The sequence below is a fragment of the Mya arenaria genome, chromosome 12 (genome assembly GCF_026914265.1).
Source record: "Mya arenaria isolate MELC-2E11 chromosome 12, ASM2691426v1".
Taxonomy (NCBI): Eukaryota; Metazoa; Mollusca; class Bivalvia; order Myida; family Myidae; genus Mya; species Mya arenaria.
The window spans coordinates 6,311,695-6,318,115 of record NC_069133.1 but is presented as its reverse complement, the minus strand read 5'-3'; positions in this window follow the sequence as shown (position 1 = coordinate 6,318,115).

The following is a 6,421-nucleotide window of genomic DNA, read 5'->3' as shown; positions in this document are numbered from 1 at the left end:
TTGATTTAAACAATAAACATATGTATGTTTAAGAAAATTGTCACTTTAAAGTCAGATTCCGTTAACCTGTCAAGGAATCTATGTCGTATCTGGCCGGAAGTAAGCAATCTTCTTATTCAGCAGTGAAAATATCAATCTCGGAGATATTCATGACAACCTTTCCTTTGAAAGCAGGTATAATAAGAACTATTCATGATTTGCGACAAATTACACCCTTTCAATTATACCGTGTTTGAAATTACTTACCCTTTTATAATGTCACGAGAGGATAGCCGATAACAGAGCGCTATTTGTGCGAGATTATAATTTTTTTGCGGTGGAATGCGATAAAAGGTACGGCACAGATTTGATATCTCTTAAAATATACTCACCCAAAAAAGAAACGATACCATATGAATACTTCACTCATTTCTATAAAAATAAATAAATATTCTTAAAGGTTAATTAAAATTAAGTGGTTATAGTTCGTACATATAAATCAAAGGGATAAGCTAAATTCATTTAAGCTTTGAAGAAAAAGACCTAGCTTTAGATTTTCACGTGCTGCACGGGGTACGAGGTGCATGGTACATGTTGAGTTAACGTGAATATTGTTTTGTGTAAGGGTTTAAGTACAGTTAAAGAAAAGCACATTAATTATCCGGTTTCTTTCGTAACAAGTATGCCACGTTTGTCTACTGATGAACGTAATCGGGCTATTGGTATGCTACAGGCAGGTGCACGTCATGGTGACGCCACTGCACGTTTTGGTGTGTCGCGTCTGGCAGGTCGTTATCGAACACTAGGCACAGTTAATGATCGCCATAGATCTGGCAGGCCGCAAGTAACGACCCCTGCGCAAGACCGACGTCACATCTACGTTTTTTGCCGGCAACGACCACCGCAGCTATAACACATGGACGTACCAATGCCAGGATATTTGCTCAAACGGTAAGAAATAGGCTTTCCAAACATGGACTTAGGATTAGACGCCCACATAACGGCCCGTGCCTTACAGCTGAACGTCGACAGCACCGTTGGACTCAACAACAGTGGAACACCGTGTTATTTAGCGATGAATCACGGTTTTGCTTAGATCACGCTGATGGACGCATACGTTGCTATTGACGACGCAACGAACTTTTTTTCAGACCCTTGTGTACGTCAGAGAGATCGATTTAGGGACGTAACGTTATAGTGTGGGGTGGAATATCCTTTCATTCTCGAACCCATTTAGTGAAAGTGCAAGGTAGGCTAACAGGACAGCGATATCGAAATGAGATATTGTGGCCAGTTGTTGCACCATTCATCAACGCCAATCCGAACGTCACTTTGTTCCCACAGGACAACGCTAGGTGCTACACCGCTCGAGTTTTAACCAGTTCAGTTTTAAGTTCTTCCACGGCCTGCATTCTCACCTGACCTGTCTCCAATCGAGCACTTATGAGACATCTTGAAACGCCGTGTTCGACGGCGTAATCCTCAGAACGCTAATGAGCTTACAAGTTTTGTGCACGAATAGTGGGCAGCGATACCACAGGATACGATTAAGACCTTGATTCGCTCAATGCGACGTCGCTGTATTGCAGTTAGAGACGCACATGGTGGATATACCAGATACTGAATACTTGAGATTTCGCATGATCGTTGTTACAGCAACAAATAATCGGCCAGTATTGATAGTTTTCTATTAATGTTATGAACTTTTATTTAAATGGTTGTTAAACATTAAATTTAAAAGAAGATTTAAGAAAGGTGTCATAGAGAGAAGAAATAAAGTGGTAAAGTGTCTAGGTGTCGTTTCTTTTTTTGACTGGGTGTATATTAATTTGTTCATGCCTTTCTTGCAATGAATAACCGAAATAGCCGCGCTTTGAATTAAATAATTGGGTTGTCACATTTTTTTCGCGACTTCCTTGATTAATTAATAAAGAAACATTGATCAAGCCCAGTCGCGAATATACGTTTTCACACCATATAAGATACAAGATACAAGATTCTTTATTTAATGTCGGGTATGTGTTAACAAGACACTTTAGCTCAACAATTAGTTGACATACCACTGTAAAATGGTTAGTTCTTTCAAAAGTATAACTTAAAGGGTAATCATATACATTGAAATAGCAAAATTGTAAGTAGCAAAATATACAGGGGAATAACACAGCTTTGTACATCGATGTGTAGTTGGTAAAAAACTTAAAATTAATCTAGCTTATTAGGAAAAATCTTCGGAAAGTATTGCTTATCGGAGGTATCATGTTATTTTGATTACACACCTATCACTGTAAAAAAATGTTAATTGAAAAAGTAAAGTCGTAACACCTAAATAAAATACTTGCCGAAAGAAAAACACAAGTAGTTGTATGTGTTCGACAGATGTTATATAAATTTGAAATAATCATAAATAGATATTAGCCCATGTTATTTAATTTAATAAGTTGTTATTTTATTCAAAAAAGTATACTGATATCTTTTCTTGCATTTTAATGCCATATCTTGTCCAGTGGGTGAAAGCCAACCCATTGAAAACGATACTCCTGTTCCGTTAAGACAAAGGATACAAGACATTCAGTGAAACATCTTATAATTCTCAATTTATTCTCTATGTTTTTAAAGCAAAAAAAGTATTATTTGCACATTGAACATTTACAAGAAGGACCTGTACTGGTGCTGATCAGCATTCTAAATTCCAGATAGTTTTGGGAGCACCTTATTTCCTTTGGAAGGCTGTTCCTAACCTGGCCTCAAAGGGGAAATAGTTTTTCCCATATTTAGTTGTTCTTACTGATGGGATATCTAAACAGTTTTCGTTTTTCATACATATTATATGACACCGGTATACTTAGTTACAGTTATAAAAAGGTCAACAATAAAGCTTTTTTGTAATGAAAATAAGGTTGACATTTTGTAAGAACTAAAACAAAAGATACATGAAAATGAGTTCATTGCACAGTATGAAGTAGTAGCATATTCATTGCAATGCATTATAGTGATTAACAGTGCATATGCATATTCGTGTATGGTATCACAAGTTAAAAGTTAAAAGACAATATGACTATGAATAAGGGGAAAATAATTTAAATTAGAACCATAAACCAAAGCGTGATACAAATTCATAAATATATATTTTAAATCCAGGACCATAGATTTTAAACTTGAAAACAAGAATACTAAATGAGCAGACAGGAGCACTGACAGTAAAATAATAATCAAACATACATAGTTCAGGGAAATAAGAACTAAACGATTTTAATGAAACAAATACAGAATATACATTCAGTAAAATAATAACCGCACATATAAATTCAAGTAAACTAATAACAGTTCATTAGATTTCAGTGAACATTTTACAGCACACACAGATCAAACATTTTTAAACAAGAACACCAGAAGTGCTCATCCTTTTTTAATTAGCTATTCATCATTATATTTAAATTACTTTTTTGCTGGAACAGCTTAATTGAACAAGTTCCCGTTTTATATACATCTGCGAGTAGGATTTATTATTTGTCCTAGTTTACATGCATCTGTCATGGTCCTCAATTTAATGCAAAATCTGGGTAACATCACCGGTGCTTTATTTACTATATTAAGTGTGACAATAGATTTTGCCACATTCCCTGCAGCGCAGTGGTTCTGCGTTGCATTGTTATTGCAGGCTAGCTGTCAAAGTAAACATGGATTAAGGTAGTGAATGAAGCAATGTATGGTAGATATAACAAATGTGGTCATATATATCCCAAAATTAAACCTGCTTCACTCGATAATATTCAGTTTATTTCAATCAAATCCAATGAAAAAGAAATAATCGAGAAACTATCCGAAACCCAAAACCAACAACGATTACGCGATTTCTTATAAAATACAGTATGCGTCTTATTTGTAGACGTGCTTTATTATCAGAAAAATATATTTGCAAACTAAAAGCAAAACACTTACCAAATTCGTCAAGAAATAAAGCGCATACGATTGATTTTCTGTAATATTCAGCGACAATCAAAGTAGAAATCAAAGACTTTTTATCATCTACCTACGTCATTTCCGGTAAGTTGCGCAACTCCTCTGTGCCTCTTAAGTGATTAGTTGAAAGGATGTATACCGGTCTAATTTAAAAATAGAGAATACATCCTGGATCACATACGTTTACTGTCATTTACGACCAAATACTCTAGTTATACCTTATGGCCTGAGACCACAGTTATTATACTATATGTTTGATATAGACACTAATCTGACTTTTTACTTTAAAATAGTCTTAATTGAAAAAAACAAGTAAGTGGCTGATGTAGAACAATCCAAGACACAAAATTTAATCATTAGAAAACATAGGGTTGACCAATGCATTGTCTCACAAAATTGAGTAGTAATACATGACCCTGAGGTCAAAACGGAATAAAGCTACAAACAACCAATTTACAAAGTTCCACAGGCAATGATTTTCTCATTTTGTACACTGAAAACTATCAGTTTTTGCAAAACAGTGTCAAATTATGTTAAGCTCTATGCAAAAAGGCCACCTGTTTTTTCTCTTTCATTTACTTAAATAAAATATTGATACTTGAACACAAGCACTCTTTTTTCTGTATTCACACCCGGATCTTGGTCAACGGGGGTCAGATAACTGGAGTCTTGAGCCTATTAATCTGATAAAGTGGATAACACAAACGAGTGAAAAAGACGACATACATGCACCTGGCCATCGAGACAAATACGCCAACCTGTATACACCTTCTTCAAGACATACACTGCCGCAATTAAAATAATAATATTAAATAATTTCCATAATAAAAAAATAATTGCCATAATGTAAACTATAAGTTTATATCAAATTTTGTGTGTTTTAAATCTTGCTTAGATGTTGGCTAATTCCCTTAATAAAATATTTCTTTACAATGAAATGTCGTATTAAATACAAGCAGATTCAGATTTATATAATATACAGACGAAACTCGCTTTGACAAACTCTGTTATGTCGATGTTCTGGTTATGTCGATTTTTGTTCGGTTGAGTTATTCACTATTGGTATTTTGGTTATATCGGATGTTCGTTTTCTCTAAGTGTTTCCCGTGGTCATAACGTCATCGACATAGCGAGTTTTTACTGTATTGGGCATTCCACTCAATAAACCCAGTGTTAGTCATATTTCATACATACTCGGCAAAACAGCATTGACCCAGAACCAATATATTGTCGTGCTGACAGCAAATACACGGCATCGGGCAGCTGTCACTGGGCCAGTACCGCCCAAATAATGGCATTAATTCTGACTGAAAAAAGCTGACCAGTAGATGCTAATGCTTGCGAGCAACAATAGGCCCAGAATAATGAAAATAAAAAAGATGCTATTGTGTCCGTACCGGCACAATGGTATTGTATTAGGTCAGCCGTCACATCATCCCACCATTACCGATGGCTACACAACATAGTACATATTTTACATAACATAACATAACAAGTAATCCACGTAACAGAAACACAATCGCACAACAAAATAAATAATGTACGTAACATAATGAAGAATGTTAGTAACACAGTAGAGTATCTACATGATACAACGAAGACTGTTCATAATAAAACACCCACATACCATAATAAGCCTGCTCATATCATAATAAACATTGGATAAAAATGATAAAACGCAACATGCAAGAGAAACGCACATAAACTTATAAACACGTCTAAGTAACGTACATGTTGTAAAAATGCAAACACAGCACATTAAACAGTTTTTAGATTACTAAAACATACGTGAGAAATTAAATTTCTTTTCGCGAAAGTTGTAAGTAACGCTATCAAAAATTGAATGACAGATTTGGATTTACAAAATTGCAACCATTGCATATTTCCAATATTCATTTGAAACTCTCGGACGACTTTTGCGTTAATGCAAACGTTATATTATTTGCAATGCAGACGACAACGCCGATGGCGACACAAATCCTATCACAAAACCATGTGTTTTTTCTTTGAAAAACAGACAAGTCAATAATGAATGCATCTGCTTATGAAAACCACAATAACCAGTATAAAAATACAATGATAAAGTATTAAAATCAAATACTAAATAAACATGATAACTTGTTAATAGCTAATAATAGATAATTCTGTCTGTGAAAATCACACTCACTAGTTTATAACAATATAATGAAAGATAATGATAGCAAACCAATTAATGATTGCTAATAATCGATACTACATACTACTATAATGATATATGCCGTAACACAAGCTAATAAATGAATGATTGCTAACAATCGATGCTACATAACAATAAAAACACAAGCTCAAAATGAATCATTCTGCTTGTAATATTAAAATCATATGTATACAATGATAGACTGATTGCTGCCTTTTCAAAAGATTTAAAAGATGAAAGCAGCTTTAAACTATACATAGAAATAGAGGCAAAAGTCAGAAACACACATAGAAAAAAGCGATAACA